Source organism: Quercus robur, chromosome 7 (genome assembly GCF_932294415.1).
Source record: "Quercus robur chromosome 7, dhQueRobu3.1, whole genome shotgun sequence".
In the NCBI taxonomy this organism is placed as follows: Eukaryota; Viridiplantae; Streptophyta; class Magnoliopsida; order Fagales; family Fagaceae; genus Quercus; species Quercus robur.
This window is the reverse complement of record NC_065540.1, coordinates 24,932,261-24,950,574: the sequence shown is the minus strand read 5'-3', so window position 1 is coordinate 24,950,574 and position 18,314 is coordinate 24,932,261. Positions and strand designations below refer to the sequence as shown.

Here is an 18,314-nt window from a genome sequence, read left to right as displayed (position 1 = left end):
GAAAAATCTGAAAATTTCAAAAATACAGTTTTGCCCTGTTTTGGCGGCTCTGTCGCGGGTATGTCAAGTCGCGAGCCTCAGTCGCATCTTCGCTGGTCAGTTTTGGCGACTTGTTCGCGAGTGGAAGGTCCAGTCGCGAGATTCACTCAGAGATTTTCGCGGCTCAGCTCGCGACTCACTCGCGGGTAGACCTTCCAATCGCGAAAAACACTTAGAAAAATTTTTCAAAATTTTCCTCTTGTGTGCTTTGGCGGCTTGAGCTGGCGACTGTGTGGCGACTTGAACCAGTCGCGAAAATCGCGTGTTTTGCAGAAACAGGAGCAGTTTTTAAACTTTTTCAGTTTTTCCCTCGAATTTTTGTGACTGTTCATCTTCTCTCTAAACACTCTTCCTCCCAAACACTCCGTGCTCCCTTTTCCAATCTCTTGTGTTGCACTCTTACAGCCCAAAATCGTCAAGATACAGGTATGGGTTTTCTGATTCTCACTCTTGTCTACTTGATTCTGTGCTTTTACCCTTGATTTTTCGCATTTGATTGTGTTTTTGAAATGGGTTTGTGGTTCGGTCTCTGCTCTTTGTTCTTGCTTAGCTTGTGGATGTTGTTGATATAGGTTGTGTTAATGATAGTCTTATTCCTATTGCTCTTGTGCTTAGCTAAGTATTCCTTTCATTTCAATCTGAACTTTGAGCTGTTGATGTTACTCTTGGTTCTGTTTGAGGTTGTGAGTTTTCCTTTGCTAGATTTGCATGTCTTAGATTGTTAATCTGTGGGAAGATTCTGTTAGGCTCATTATATTGTGTGTATGTCATATCATTATTCCATAATCTGCCTCAATGTCATTTATTTGCCTTCAGGATAGCTTCACCATGTTGTTCATGTGTTTCCTATCCTAGGCTTGGTTTATCCATATGTTTGAACTAAATTGCTTGCTGTTTAAGTGTTTGAAGTTCACTTGTTTGGTTGATATCTCTCTCTGTTAACTACATGGTACTGACTGGTTATGCACATATATTGTTATATGTTGTTGTGGCCTTTTCTGATTGTTCACAGATGGCTCCTTCACCCCAGAAGAAGAAATCTACTGCTAAAAGGGCTGACAAAAGACTTAAGATGGATCCTAGATTGTTTAGGTCAGTTCATCATTTTGAGAGATACAAGGATAACTTCTTGAATGCAGGAATCATTCAAGAGAGATTTGTGGATTTGGAAGATTTAAGGCAAACTTTTATTCCCAGTTGTTTTGAAGGAAGAGGATGGGAAAAGCTTTTGGGTGGTTTCCCTGTTGTGTGTGAACCCTTAATTAGGGAATTCTACTCAAATGCTGTGATAAAGGACAATGAATTGAGCTGCTGGGTGAGGGGTAAAGAGTTTGTCTTAGATGCTCATGTCATAGATGATGCTTTAGGACTTGAAGGATTAGATGATGAAGAATTCATCAATTACAAGGATAGGAGTGTGTCTATTGAAACAATTCAACAAAGGATAGGTGGGCAGAGAGAAGGGAAATGTTTGAATACCACTGCCTTTCCAGTAGACATGAGGTGCCTTACCATAATCATGATGTTTAACCTCTACCCCATTAGGAAATTGACCACAATCAACTGTGCTAGAGCAGTCTTTCTGATGGATCTCAAGGAAAAGAACTTCATAGACATAAGTTCCCACATTTATGACACCATTGTGGATGAGACCAGAACAACCTCTAGGCCTAAATTGATCTTTCCAAGTTTACTCATGAGGATTTTTAGGAGTAAAGGAGTTCCAATCCCTCAAGACATCAGTCCCATGTCTACACCCTCTGCAATCAACAAGCTTACCTGCAAAAGGATAAGTGTTAGGCTTCCAGGAGAAGAAGATGAAGGTGATGAAGGAGAGGCTGCTCCAATGGAGACTGAAGCAGAAGCAACTGGACTTGCATCAACTTCAACACCTAGGAGAAGTGGCAAAAGACACAGAGCTTCAACCTCTGCAGACATACCTCCAGATGCTTTCCAGATCATTCTGGAAAGGCTTGATGGGATCAGGGCAGTCCAGACTGAGCATTCTGACAGGATGAGAGCCATGCAAGACCAGATTGATGTCTTGGCTGCTACACTTGACAGCTTCACAACTCAGCATGACAAGTGACCCTTTGGCCATTCCATGTCAAAAAGGGGGAGAAAGTTCATTGATAATTGAAGCAGAAAAGCAGCTCTTGAGGGGGAGTAATTTGTTGAGGGGGAGTAATTAGTGTTTTTATGGTTTTTATGGTTTTAATACACTGGGTTTTGGTGTATAACTGTTTCTAACTGGGTTTTGGTGTATAACTGTTTCTAACTCTTTTCATATACTCTTGGTTTATTCTTTTAATATATGTTGATGATGTTATTCAGGTATTTGATGGTTTGTACCCATATGCTTTTGTAAGCTTTGAGGGTTTATGTTTTATGCATAGTTTGTAGGCCTTGTGGTATGTACCATGCTTAAGTGCAGCCTTTATGCTATGTTGAAATCAGTACTTTAATCTAAATGTTCTGCATTGTGATTGTTGTACTGTCACTCTTGTGCCCTTGTAGGATTGTTCCTAGATGCATATGCCTTGTGTGCTATGCATTGGTTGAGTGTTGTACATACAAGTGTCTTGCCTTGTGCTTGTTAACTTGTATGTCCTTGTGTTCATTCCAAGTGTGAATGAACACTGTGATCACTACCTTGTGGTGTTCACTTGGTTGTTCAAGCCATGGTTTGTTTATTAACTCCATCTTTGCTTGATCACATATTGCCTGTTTCATATGCATTTATAATTTTCTGCTTACAATGATCATGGTGTATTGTTGTGTTTCAGGAGTTTATGTTCATATGATTCAAGTGCTTCACAGCTTCTAGAATTAGGTGTGAGTGAGTTTTGATCAACTGTTCCCAACTCACATGTTAAGTCTAGAGTCTGTTTTAGGGTTTTGTCACGGAATAGCCAAAGGGGGAGATTGTAAGGTTGAATTTATTCAACCATCTAATTGGCTTTATTCCGTGCCAAATTTGCTTGTAATTCAGCATTTAGTAACCCTGTATTTAGGTGGGATTGTTGTAAGGGTAGTGAGTGAGATAGTGTGAAGATTGCTCAAGAGTGTGCAAGAAAACAGAGTGTCGCGACTGGGACTCGCGGCTGGACTCACGGCTTCAACCCGCCAGAAGATGCACACGTGCCAAGCATGCTGGAAGATGAACAGTCATGCTAGCTGGAGCACTACAGGACAAAACAGGACAACTGGCCATACGGTTAACTCGCGACTGGAACTCGCGACTTAGTCAAGTCGCGAGGTCAAGCCGCGAGCCACCCCTGTTTTGGAAAAACCTGACGTTTCGCATTCCACTCCACTTCAGTATAAATACCCTTTTAACCCACGATTGAAAGAGAGCTTCCAGAGAGAATTTTTAGAGAGAAACCCTAAAGAAAAACCAGATTGTTTCACCCACAATCTCTACCTTAGAGTCTCATCAAATTCCCTCACTCTCTTCCTCTCCATTGTCAAATCCTTGAGAGGCCTTTATACCAAACCTGGTTCTCACCATTATCATCTCTGTGAGACAGACGTTTGGAGTTCTGGGAAGCAGTTAGGAAGGAGCCAATATTCATTGGTTGATGCTACGGTGAAGTAGCGGAATCCGGAAAGCTAGAAAAGAAAAAGGTTCGGCGCAACCTCGTTGGAGCAAGAAGCTTGGAGGGCTTAGGTGCATTGGGTAGATTAGGCTTGGAGGGTCTATTGCTGTCCGTGTATCCCAACTGTATTTTCTAGTGGATTGATTACCGCTTGGAGGGCGGCGGAGAGGTTTTTCGCCGAGGTCTTCGGTTTCCTCTTCGATAACATATCTGGTGTTATCGCTGTGTTTGCATCTTCCTTCCTCTCTATCTCTGCCTTTACATTAATCTGCTGTGGTTTATTTTGATGTGGCTTAGATAGTTGTTTAATCAATTCCATGTTATAGCATATGTTAAGTTTCCGCACACTAGTTGTTTAACATATTGCATGTGTTGATTAAATTAGTTTTTGGGGGTCTAAACGTTCAAAAGTGTTTTTGTACACGTTTTTGAACTTTCAGTACATGTCATAAATTTGTGTACTATTACATACTAAATATGAAATGCTAACACTCACATCTGACCATAAACATTAGATGTTGTTGTTAATGTCTACACGTTGTGTGCAATATAGAATGTTGTTAATGTCTAACGAATGATGATTATGTATGTTCAAATTTTGCAAATCTAAAGATTAACTGTTCATTAGTTTTAGCAAATCTAAAGATTTTTATTTTTTATCAATAAAATTTACACCACCAAAGACCCAATATAAACCAATGTACACCCATAACACTTATTCAAGAAAATACCAAAGCACAAGTAATACAAATTATCAAACGAAAATTTTTCTCTAACATAAACATACATTATGGATGATAAACTTTTGTAATTTCTAAAACTACTCTTTACCTACACCATAAAATTCTCTATATACTTCAAAGAAGAAAATGAGTTTCTCACTTGAGATGATAGAGAGATGACACCAACTTCTAGGAGAAAATTCTGAAAATGAGGAGAAGCTGATCTGAAAATGAGGAGATTTCTGTGTAATAAAAGTATAACTCGATTATTCCAGAGTCGAGTATGGGTTAATAAACTCGATTTTTTCCTTCATTGGGTTAAGCACACAACAAGAACACTTCACGTGCAAACAGGAAATTTGAATTCCCTCAGTAACTTGATTTCACAAGGATCAAGTTTCTCTAGTAACTCGGTTTCCTTATTGCCAAGTTTTGAGGGAATATTTTAATGTGGAAAAGCCACGGTGGTGATCCAGCGTAGCAACAACCTGCTCGAAACTCGGCCTTATAATAGTTGAGTTCCTTAAGTAACTCGTTTTTACGTTGATCGAGTATCGAAACAGGGACATGCCCCTATATAGTTTTGAAACAGGGACATATTGCCAAATATTTTGCTCAATAGGGACAAAAGGCTAGAATCTCCCAAGAAAGTAAGACACTTTTGATATACATGTTTAGATTCCACTTTCCAAGAGCAAGAGGTCAACAATCCTCACAGCAATTACATTAAATTACTTTTTTTTTTCTTACAAGGGGAAGATGGATTCATCTAAATTTTCTCCCATAAGAGAACTTGATAGTGCCATTATACTACAAGCCTCTTCACATCCTACTTTTAATTCTTTTCACATGATACCTAGGACGTATATCTACAGGGCCAAAAAAGGGTGTCTGTGCTGTACTATTTTAATGCAATCACAATCTTCTTACCATTAAAATCAACGCTGTATAGACAAGTCAAACATCTGCAGATAAAAACAATAGATACTCCAAGTGGAAATTTTTCTTAATCTAGCTTCTGGTATGATTCATCTTCCTGAGAGTTCTGTGAAAGGAGAACGTTGGCTCTCACAGAGAGAGTTTCCGGAGTCCCCTTTGAATGAAGGAGGCATGGCTGGCCGCACGAAAGCTGGTATTTTAGTGGGCACAAGTGGTGGAGGTGCTTCTCCTGTAAGTTCCTGTAAAACTGTTTTCATGGAGGGTCTTTGGTGTGGATTTGGATGACAACAGAGCAATGCCAAAACAAGCATGAATGGTATTTCTTCCTCATCAAATTCCATGTTCAATCTTGAATCAACAGCATCAAGGATCCTTCCATTTCTGTGAAGTTCCCATAGCCAATATACAATGCTACTGTTGTAGTTGTTTAATTCAATCTGATTTCCAGGCTTCCTTCCACAGAGAACTTCTAGTACAAGAACACTAAATGAACAGACATCTGTTTCAATAGTTGCCCTACTAATATGAAAAGTTTTTGGAGCCATATATCCTGGTGTTCCTGCGATCTCAACTGTTGAATGGTGAGTTTTTCCCCTCTGTTGAATGGTATGAGCTAGTCCAAAATTTCCAAGCCTTGCATTGAACTCTGAGTCTAACATAATATTGCTAGCTTTTATGTCTCGATGAAGCACTATTTTTTCACATCCATTATGAAGATAATTCAGTGCCTCAGCTACCCCCCCTGAATTATGATGCGCCTTTTCTCCCAGGTGAGTGTTGGTTCCTCCATGCCTAGTTTCTCATTGCCAAATATAAACTTGTCAAGGCTACTGTTTAGCATGAACTCATAAACAAGAAGAAGCTCTCTCCTTTCATAGCACCATCCGATCAATCTCACAAGATTCTTGTGATGGAGGCTTCCGATTGTTGTGACTTCTGCTATAAATTCTTGCTTGCCTTGACTTGAATTCTTTGAGATTCTCTTGACAGCTGCCTCCTTATTTGCCAAGATTCCCTTATAGACTGTTCCAAAGCCACCTTTTCCAAGCTTGTTCTTCGGGTTGAAGTTGCTTGTTGCTTTTCTCAGCTCTTTCAGTAGGAATTTCCGTGGAGCCGTAGAGGACCCTTTGATCTGGTCTTCTAGCCCTGGATATGGATCGACTGCAGGTATAACCTGTTTCCTCTGCCAATACAAGTAAAAGACAATCCCGCTTAACACAAGCACTACTGTAGCTGGTGCTATGATCCATAACAACTTTAAATCATTATCACCAATATTCGAACCACTGAATTCCCATAATCCTATGCAGTTGAGTTCAGTGTCATTTCCTGTTGAAGCCGAGAATCCCACATGAACTCTTCTGGAAGATAATAAGAGAGATTAAGCGGCCAAGAAAATACATCCTTGGAAGAAACATGCGGAGTCATATTTTTGCTATCATATTGAACCGTTGCCATTATATTAGAAGAAGAAGAAGAAAGATTGATACCAAGGTTGGTTAAAGGGACTTGCGGTTCTGAGTAGATGGTATTTACATCCAAGCAACATGGTTATCATCCAAATCTTCTTGGTAGCTCTTTCTCGTGTCAAATTCAACTACAACCACATTAGCTTGAGAGGATCCATTCGTGCTTGCGTTTACAATCCCAAGCCATTGTCCATCACTGTTCTGTGGAAGTGTGGTATCTGCAGCTAATATGAAGCTCAAGCCTTCTGTAAGGTTGAATTTAATCAACCATCTTATTGGCTTTATTCCGTGCCAAATTTGCTTGTATTTCAGCATTTAGTAACCCTGTATTTAGGTGGGTTTGTTGTAAGGGTAGTTAGTGAGATAGTGTTGATTGCTCAGGAGTATACAAGAAAACAGAGACTCGCGGCTTAATCTCGCAGGTGACTCGCGGCTGTAAGCCGCTAGATGCAGCACATGTGCCAAGCATGCCAGAAGGTGAACAGTCATGCTAGCTGGAGCACTACAGGACAAAATAGGACAACTGGCCATATGGTTATCTCGCGACTGGGTCTCGCAACTCAGTCAAGTCGCGAGGCCAAGCTGCGAGCCACCCCTGTTTTGAAAATCCTAACGTTTCACATTCTCCTCTCACCCAGTATAAATACCCCTTATACCCACAAATGAAAGAGAGCTTCCAGAGAGAATTTTGAGAGAGAACCCTAGAGTAAAACAAGATTGATTCACCTACAATCTATACATTAGAGTCTCTTAAAATTCCTCAACTCTCTTCCTCTCCATTGTCAAACCCTTGAGAGACATTTTACCAAAACCTTGTTCTCACCATATTCATCACTGTGAGAGGGCTGTTTGGTGTTCTGGGAAGCAGTTAGGAAGGAACCAATCTACATTGGTTGATGCTATGGTTTAGTAGCGGAATCCTGAAAGTTAGAAAAGAAAAAGGTTCGGCACAATCTCGTTGGAGCAAGAAGCTTGGAGGGCTTAGGTGCACTGGGTAGATTAGGCTTGGAGGGTCTATTGCTATCCATGTATCCCAACTACATTTTCTAGTGGATTGTTTACCGCTTGGAGGGTGGCGTAGAGGTTTTACGCGGAGGGCTTCGATTTCCTCTTCGATAACACATCGCGTGTTGTCTTTGTGTTTGCATCTTCCTTCCCTTTTATCTTTGCCTTTTATTATCTGCTGTGGGTTGTGATTTTAATTTGGCTTAGATAGTTTTTCCAATTCTATATTATAGCTTATGTTCATTTTCCGCACACTAGTTGTTTGACATAAAGCTTGAATTGGTTAATTTGTTAATTGGGGGTCTAAACGTTCAAGGGTGTTTATACACATATTTGAACTTTCAATTGGTATCAGAGCGGGTACACTTCTTGTGGTTTCATTACCATTGTGTGATCCTTGACTCCCTATTGAGATGGATCGGTCTCAATCCCTAAATGCACCTCCATATTTTGATGGTAGTAATTATGCTTTTTGGAAGGTTCGCATGAGAGCTTTTCTATGTTCCATTGATGAATCTGTCTGGGATGCTGTTGAGATAGGTTGGACCAGGCCTGATGAAGCCAAATCCACATGGGATAAGGCAGCACTCGCTGCATCTAATGCTAATAGTAAAACACTCAATGCTATTTTCTGTGGTGTGTCTCCAGATGAATTTCACAGGATCTCTCACATTACCATTGCTAAAGAAGCATGGGAGATATTGGAGACCACTTATGAAGGCACGAAGAAAGTAAAAGACACCAAGCTGCAGATGCTAACCACTCGGTTTGAGGAGTTAAAAATGAGTGAGGATAAGTCCTTTGACTCTTTCTATAGCAAGCTGAATGAGGTGATTGTAAGCAAGTTCAATTTGGGAGAGAAAATGGAGGATTCTAAAATTGTAAGGAAGATCCTTTGATCATTGCCGGAAAGTTTTCGTGCTAAAGTGACAGCGATTGAAGAGAGCAAGGACCTTGATGACATCAAAGTCCAGGAGTTGGTTAGTTCTCTTCAGACTTATGAGATGTCGCTGCCCAATCAATGGAAGAGTAAATCTCTTGCTCTTAAGACCATTAATGAGAAGGTGGAAGACCATGACTCATCGGGAGAAGATGTGGTTGACAAAGATGTTGCATACCTTGTAAAAAATTTCCGAAAATTCTTGAAATTAAAAAATAATGGTAAATTTGGTGATAAAGGAAAATTCCAAATTTCAGGAAGGGAGAAAAGGGAATTTAAAAAGAAAGATGGAAAAGAGTCCCAATCTACACAAGGTGTCACTTGTTTCAAATGTAACGGGCATGGACACTTTAAGAAAGAATGTCCGAATTATTTGAAATCGAAAGGCAAAGTGTAAACCACAACATTGAGTGACTCGGATTCATCCGACTCAGAATCTGAAGAAAGCTGTGATGGAGAGGGGAACTATTCAGCTTTTATAACTATTGCCCATGTTGAATCTTCAGACGAGTTGAATCTGCTTGTACGAGACCTTGAAGAACATAGTGATGAAGAATCACTAGGAGTTACTGAAGAATCAGATGCTGAAGAAGATGAAAGCACAACCAATCTTCAAGAGAATTATAACTCACTCCTGGAGAAGTCGGGTGAGTACACAAGGGTGGCCAAGGCAGCTGTGCGAAAAATGAAAAAGGCAGAGGAGGACTATAAGAGTCTCCTAATCCGATATAGGGAGGCCAAATGTGAGATAGAAACACTGAATGGTGAGCTGTCAAAAGCTTACACAAAAGTGAGATTTCTTGAACAAGAGGTTGTGCAAAAGAATGCTAAAGTAGAGAGGGTCACCACCAAGAAGCTAGATGATGCTATTTCATCTCAAAAGAGCTTTTCAAACAAATCCGGATTGGGATATACCGGAGGAAGTAGCTCATCTGGAAATGTCACTAAAGAAGTGAAGTTTATAAAGGCCAAAGAATCAGCTGATGTTGGTCCTACTGCTGAGAAGCCCAAGATAGAGGAGAACAAAAATGTGGGGAACGAACGGTTGTTGAATTCACGTAATCAATCTATAGGCAGGTCTGAATCCCGAGCCAAGTCTCGTCCACGACCACAAAGAGGTCCTAGATCAAATTATGTGTGTCATCATTGCAGACTTCAAGGGCATACTCGATCAAATTGTCAAAAGCTGAGAGCAAAGAATAGTGCAACTCCTCAAAGGTCACGAGGACCTAGAAATGATAGAAGAAATTGGGCAGGTGAACCATCAAGAGATCAAAATGGTGATCCCGGAATGATGAACGTGATGAAGATGATTGGTGCATTCACCAACTGCTTGGAAAGTTTCACACGAAGGTTTGAAAGCCCTAACTCCCGTACCCAATCCTATAAGGAAATCACCCCAAACGCAAGTGACGTGTGGGTAAAAAAGGGTACTCATGCATAAGCATTACAACATATCCATGCATTAATACTTCCTATGCTTTGTGACGATGTTTGATTGTTTGCTTGTTGTTTATGTTGATGGTTGTTTGTTTGTCTGTCTATTTGTGCATACTTTTGGTTTTCTTTTTGTTTTTGATCTATTTTTTCTTCTTGTGTCAAAAATCCAAAAATCACATAAAAATTAGAAAATCAAAAAGTTTGATTGACATAGTTGATTTTTGTCTCAAAACTTGTTTTGCCTTGTACCTTTGTGCTAATGGTTTTGTGCATTTTCGAGCATAACTTGTTTCTTTGTACTCTTATCACTGTGGGAGAAATCTTGAAATCTATGTGATTGTTGTAAATAGATCTTCAAACTTGTCATGAATGATGAGTGAATGGTTATGATGATCTTGAGACATGCATAGACTTGTGTCTATATATCTTCCCACTCTTTGTTTTTTTGTTTTTACTAAAAAGAGCTCACCAAATGTAAATCTCCAAATGAAAAGAGATATTGAGCTGCAAAAGCCTGTCGCACATACTAGTATTCGACTAAGAAAAAGGGAAAGCGACCAAAAATTAAAGTGAAAGTTTATTCAAAAAGCCAAAGGCTATCTCATCAAGGTGAAATATCAATTATCACTCTCACAATGAAAGGTGATTTTCTCGAAAGGATCAAAAAGATCAAATGTTATGATTAAAAGTGGAGTCAAATGTAAAGTTCCAAGATATGTTATCAAGTTTTGTGGGAGGTCATATATGCATATTTCTATAATTGAGATGGATCACATGATCTAGTGCTAATTGTGTATGCCTTGGTTGAATTGATCATTGAAACTTCACATTAGACTAAGGACTATCTCATTGTTGATATCCGCACACAACACACAAGTCTATGTTCAATAAATGCCATATTCATTTGTGTGATTGTACTTGATGAAATGTGTTTTCACATGCTCAATCTTTGTTGATTCAAGCACAAAAAGATTTTTGAGTGTTTTAGGTGTTTTTGGAAAGTATTTTGATCTTAAAATCTAAAAATTTCAAAAGTTCCTTTTTGCCCTGTTTTGGCAATTCAGTTGCGGGTAAGTCAAGTCGCAAGCCTCAGTCGCAAGTTTACGGGTCAATTTTGGCAACTTGTTTGCGAGTGGAAGGTCCAGTCGCGAGGGTTACTCAGAGATTTTCGCGGCTCAGCTCGCAACTCCCTCGCGGGTAGACCTTCCAGTCGCGAAAAACACTTAGAAAATTTTTTCACAATTTTGTCTTTGAGTGTTTTGGTAGCTTGACCTGGCAACTTGTTGGCAACTCACTTCAGTCGCGAAAAACGCGTGTTTGGCAAAAATAGGCATTGTTTTTAAATCTTTTTCAGTTTTCCCTTGAACTTTTTGTGACTATTCATCTTTTCTCTCAACTGTCTCCTTCCTAAATGCTTCGTGTAACCATTTTCAAACTCCATTGTTGCTTCCTTTCAGCTCAAAATCTTCAAGTAACAGGTATGGGTTTTCTTTCTTGAACTCTATTTTACTTGATTTTGTGTTTTTCCCTCTTGATTATTCGCATTTGTTTATGTGTTTGAAATGGGTTTTTGTTTCGGCTATTGCTCTTTGTCCATGCTTAATTTGTGGAAGCTATTGATTTAGTTTGAACTTAATTAAATTGTTGGTTTTGTTCTTCATCATATGCTTAGCTAGGGTTGTTATTTGTTGGTTACTCAACTTGTCTGATCTTATGTTGTTGTGTTGATTCAAAATGTTCCTGTTTTGGTTGTGTGGTTTACTGTGCTGAATATGTGCCTGTTCTTCTATTGTGTGCATCTGTCTTTTGTTCTTTGAGTCATGTCATACTCATCAATTTGTATGTCTCATTGACATATATTTGTCTTTTGGATGTTTTCAATCTCTGTTGCTTTAATACCCCCCTGCATTATACCAGTTGTTCTTGTGTATCCACTTTTAGACTTGTTCATCTGTGTGGTTGATTTAAGTAGCATGAGGTTTAATTGTTTTAAGTTCATCTGTGTGGTTGCCTTTTTGTCCTTGTTACTAACAAAGTACTGATTTGTTCTACACATGTATTGTACTATGTTGCTGTGGCCTCTTCTGATTGTTCACAGATGGCTCCTTCATCCCCAAAGAAGAAAACACCTGCAAAGAAAGCAGATAAAAGAATGAAAATGGACCCTAACCTGTTCAGGTCTGTTTCCCACTTTGAGAGATACAAGGACTTCTTCTTAAAGGCAGGAATTATTCAAGAAAGGTTTGTGGATTTGGAGGATTTGAGAGGCACTTTTATCCCCAGCTGTTTTGAAGGGAGAGGATGGGAAAAGCTTCTGTGTGATTTCCCAGTTGTGTGTGAACCCCTGATTAGGGAGTTCTATTCTAATGCTGTGATAAGGGAGGATGATCTAAGCTGCTAGGTTAGAGGTAAAGAGTTCACTTTGGATGCACATGACATTGATGATGTGTTAGGTCTTGAAGGATTAGAAGATCAAGAGTTTGTCAATTACAAAGATAGGATTCTGTCTATTGAAACTGTACAACAGAGGATAGGTGGACAGAGAGAAGGGAAATGTCTGAATACCACAGTTTTTCCAGTGGACATGAGGTGCCTCACTATAATCATGATGTTTAACCTATATCCCATAAGGAAGTTGACTACAATCAACAGTGCAAGAGCAATTTTCTGATGCACCTCAAAGAAAAGATTTTCATTGACATCAGTTCCCACATATATGACACTATTGTGGATGAGACTAGAACCACTTCTAGACCAAAACTGATCTTCCCTAGTCTGCTTATGAGGATCTTTAGAAAGAAGGGGGTTCCAATCCCTTGAGACATCAGTCCCATGTCCACACCTTCTGCAATTAACAAGCTAACCTTCAAAAGGATAAGTGTTTGGCTTCCAGGTGAAGAAGATGAAGGTGATGAAGGAGAGGGTGTCCCAATGGAGACTGAGGCAGAGGCAGCAGGGAATGCATCAACCTCAACACCCAAGAGGAGTGGCAAAAGGACTAGAGCATCAACTTCTTCAGATATACCTCCAGATGCATTTCAAGTCATTCTGGAACAACTTGATGGAATTAGAAGGGTCCAGACCAAGCACTCTGAGAGGATGGCAGCCATGCAGGACCAAATTGATATTTTGTTTACAAAACTTGACAGCTTCACCACCCAGCATACACAGTGACCCTTTGGCCATTCCAGTTAAAAAGGGGGAGACATATAAGTTTCTGTTTTGTTGATGAGAAGTAGAAAAGCAGCTCTTAAGGGGGAGTAAGATGTTGAGGGGGAGCAGTCAAAATCAGACATTGTTTATCTGTGTTTATGTTTTTGGGTATTTAGTGTTTTTATGGGTTTGATACACTGTGGTTTTGGTGTATATTTGTTTCTAACTCTTATCTTATAAACTTGGTTTACTCTTTATATATATTGTTGATGTTATTCAGTATATATTGTGTTTTGTACCCATGTTGCTTATGTAAGCTTTTAGGGTTATGTTTTATGCATATTTGTAGGCTTTATGGTTTGTACCATGCTTTATGCAGCCTTTTATGCTTTGTTTAAATCAGTACTTCTATCTAAATGTATTGCATTTTCTTTTAAGTACTGTCACTCTTGTGCCCTTGTAGGATTGTTCCTAGATGCATATATTTAGTGTATTATGCATTGGTTGAGTGTTAGGCATACAAGTAACTTGCTTTGTTCTTGTTAACTTGTATGTTCAAGTGTTCATTCCAAGTGTGAATGAACACTGTGATCACTACCTTGTGGTGATTACTTGGTTAATCAAGCCATGATTTGATACCTCACTTCATCTTTGCTTGATCACCTTAAGCCTGTTTCATATGCATTTCATACTTTTCTGCATACAATGATCATGGTGTATTGTTGTGTTTCAGGAGTTTCATGTTCTTATGATTCAAGTGCTTCACAGCTTCTAGAGTTAGGTGTGAGTGAGTTTTGCTCAACTGTTCCCAACTTACATGTTAAGTCTAGAGTCTGTTTTAAGGTTTTGTCACGGAATAGCCAAAGGGGGAGATTGTAAGGTTGAATTTAATCAACCATCTTATTGGCTTTATTCCGTGCCAAATTTGCTTGTATTTCAGCATTTAGTAACCCTATATTTAGGTGGGTTTGTTGTAAGGGTAGTGAGTGGGATAGAGTGTTGATTGCTCAAGAGTGTGCAAGAAAACAAAGACTCGCAGCTTGATCTCGCGGGTGACTTGTGGCTGCAAGCCGCCAGATGCAGCACACGTGCCAAGCATGCCAGAAGGTGAACAATCATGCTAGCTGGAGCACTACAGGACAAAACAGGACAACTGGCCATACGGTTATCTCGCGATTGGGTCTCGCGACTCAGTCAAGTTGTGAGGCCAAGCCGCGAGCCACCCCTGTTTTGAAAAACCTGACGTTTCACATTCTCCTCTCACCCCAGTATAAATACCCCTTATACCCACAAATGAAAGAGAGCTTCCAGAGTGAATTTTGAGAGAGAAACCCTAGAGTAAAACAAGATTGATTCACCTACAATCTATACATTAGAGTCTTTTAAAATTCCTCAACTCTCTTCCTCTCCATTGTCAAACCCTTGAAAGGCATTTTACCAAAACCTTGTTCTCACCATATTCATCACTATGAGAGGGCTGTTTGGTGTTCTGAGAAGCAGTTAGGAAGGAACCAATCTACATTGGTTGATGCTACGGTTTAGTAGCGGAATCCGAGAAGCTAGAAAAGAAAAAGGTTTGGCGCAACCTCGTTGGAGCAAGAAGCTTGGAGGGCTTAGGTGCACTGGGTAGATTAGGCTTGGAGAGTCTATTGCTGTCCATGTATCCCAACTACATTTTCTAGTGGATTGTTTACTGCTTGGAGGCCGGCGGAGAGGTTTTATGCGGAGGGCTTCGGTTTCCTCTTCGATAACACATCGCATGTTGTCTTTGTGTTTGCATCTTCCTTCCCTTTTATCTTTGCCTTTTATTATCTGCTGTGAGTTGTGATTTTAATTTGGCTTAGATAGTTTTTCCAATTCTATATTATGACTTATGTTCATTTTCCGTACACTAGACGTTTGATATAAAACTTGAATTGGTTAATTTGTTAATTGGAGGTCTAAACGTTCAAGGGTGTTTATACACATATTTGAACTTTCACCTTCACCTCTCGGAGATGTCTTAGGACTGATATAAGTACAAAGGTGGTACTGAAATTTGCTGTCACACCTTTGGTCTTGTCCCATAATCTGAATGCAGTGTTGTGAAAGACCTACCCAGAAAGATTTGTAATAGGAGCTCCACCAACATCTAATGTAACTTGTATCAAGATCAAGGCAGAATAGCTGAGCAGTTAGAGCAGAGGAAGCAAGATTCCACAGATGTGGTTGAAGTTCAAGAAGCTATATCTGATGCACTTGTACGAAGCTATAGCTGATGCACTTGTAGTTTAGCAATTGTATGTACTGTTTATAATACGACTTGTAGTTTTTAGTTTTCTATTATTAGTGTTTACACGTGAGAAGTTTAGTTTGTTAGCTCTGCTTCTATCATTGGTTGACCCGATATTGTATATAAGGAACAAACTAAGTTTATTCAATACAATTTTCAGTTTTTCCCAATTCTATTTGCTCCTCATAACTTGAATAGCACCCAACTCAATATTTGAATCTTTGGACTTAGTCAGATGATCAGAATCACTGAATACTGGATAATTAAAACTAAAGCACCTTACTTGAGTGAGAGTTCCGCCCAAGAGGACTACCTGAAAAAGGGACTTAACAACCTGTGAAAAGCACATTCTACTCACAGCATACACAGATACGGTCTTAATCTATGGAAAGGGCAGAAGGATCTTAATAAAGGTATTAGAATTTCAATTTCTGGTGAGGTTCAATAATGATTTTGATGAATGAAAGCAGTTCATCAAAAAAAAAAAAAAAAAAAAAAAAAAGATGAACGAAAGCAAACTTTAGATTTTATGGATGACAAATGTTGTTCATGTACAAATATGTAAGGTTTTTAGCTTCTAGACTATCAAACTTTTAGAAGAGTGAAATTTCCCTGAACTTTCTACGATAATACTAATATCCAATATATTATTGTTGTTCAACTTCAAATGGTAGAATATCATATGCCCACTCAAATAACATGGAATCGTGGAAGTGGTCACAATAATACTCTGAATGGGTGGGTAATGGTTAATCTTGATTTAGATTTACAATAATATAATTTTAAGATTCAAATAGCTTCAAACAATTCAGATCTTAAGTAAAATTTAAAATTTGTAGGATCTTTAAGATCCTTATTTAAATGGTGGGATTTTGTAGGATTATGATATTTCTACATTAATTTATAATTTATAAAGGATTTAAAGGTGTAATAAGTAATAACTACTCTAAGGTGGCGTTTGGTATGGGGGAATTCATATTACCCCTAGTATCCAAATTCCTTGAAATGTGATTTTTTGCAATCTGGACGCCTTGGAATGTAACTATTCCTATGTTTGATTTATTCATAGGAATCTTAAAGGATTATTTATTTTTTCCATACTATTCTTAGATTTATAAACTCAATATCAAATTTTTTTTTTAAAATTTTCCTCCAAATAAAAATAACAAACAAAATATAAACTATAAATTAAGACAAATTCATTAAAACTATAGTCTAACATTTCAAAATGATATGTATAATACAAAAATAAATAACTATTTAAATTCCTGTCCTTTATGAAAATCACAACATCATGTTTTGTTAATAAATATTTTATTTTATTTTAGCAAATAACCAATCCAAATAGGAGATATAAATATTTTATTTTATTTTAACATTTATGTTGTTGTGGTGGGAAGAGATAAAAATAAAGGAATAGATATTGATGATTTGTTTTATGTTTTATCTCTATTTTTTTTTTTTTTTTGATAAGTATGTTTTATCTCCATTGGCTAAATGATAAGTGAAAACTAGTAAAATTGTCAATTTATAACAAAAGTAATTTTTTTAAGTTTGGAAATCTAGATACCCACTTATTTCAAAGGGAATCTATATTCCTAAAAGAAAGTGGTTAAGTGGGAATCCACTCCTAGCATTTGGTTTCCTTGTGTGATTTGTAATCAAATATAATAATTTTTTAACATTCCCGAAAATCTTAAAACATTACCCATACCAAACGTTACCTAAATGTTTTAAATTTATTATAGGCAAGAAACAAGGACCACAACATTTCTAGGAATGGGTGTTTAAAAATAAAATAAAATAAAATAAAATTTCTGACATTTCCGTTACTAATATGACATTAAAGTTACGTTTGGATTGGGTTGAAAAACCCAGCGTGTTTGCGTCTGGCGTTTTTCTTTTTTTTATTTTTTTATTTTTTTGCACGCGTTTGTGAGACTTACGGCTACTGTTCATGCACTGTTCATGAATAGTAGCCGTAAAGTTTGACTTTTCTCACATTTTCAACAAATCAGTGTGTTCCGTGCACTGTTCACGGGACCCACAAAATTTATTTTTCAACAACTTTTTCATTAAAAATAGGTCTCACTGTACTATTCACACATTTAAAAATTATTTTGTTACAATACTTTTCAGTTTCAGCTGTATCTAAACGGACCCTAAATGTCCTTCAACTATTACCTCTAAAATGCTGTAGAATGCAAGGAATTTAATAATTGTAGGTAGTAAAACATATTATAGACAATTAGATTACTAAAAAGCATGGACGACAGTGTTAATAAAAAAATGAAGTCAAACATAAAGGGTCACAATTAAAATTTTTGAAACGTAAATAAATAAATAAAATAAAATAAAAACCTTAAATGCGAAGGGTCACATGACTTTGTGCTACATTTTCTAGTATTTGGTGCAATAAAAATGTACTTTGTTGCGAACAAATTTTGCATTTTATGCATTCGAAATGGAACACATTTTTTTAATTTTTAATTTTTAATTTTTTTTTTTTGTGGTTAATGGGAAACAAAAATTATAAATGAATTTTCATTTGAATGAAACAAACGAAAAAGAAACATTTTCTAACTCAAGCTGTAATCAAACATAGAACAAAAAAGCAAAAACAGTAAGTGGCCCCATTCTGTTTTCTCTCTCATCTACAAATTCCAATTATGTTTGTTTATAGAATTATAAGCACCTCATTTAGAAATTTTTCTTTGAAAATTTTCTGGTCCTGGG

General features: G+C 37.9%; 1 pseudogene; it reads right to left on the bottom strand.

Annotated features, from left to right (window-relative positions):
- Positions 1-18,314, bottom strand: part of LOC126691209 (probable L-type lectin-domain containing receptor kinase S.5) — a 40,754-nt pseudogene that overhangs the window by 5,978 nt on the left and 16,462 nt on the right.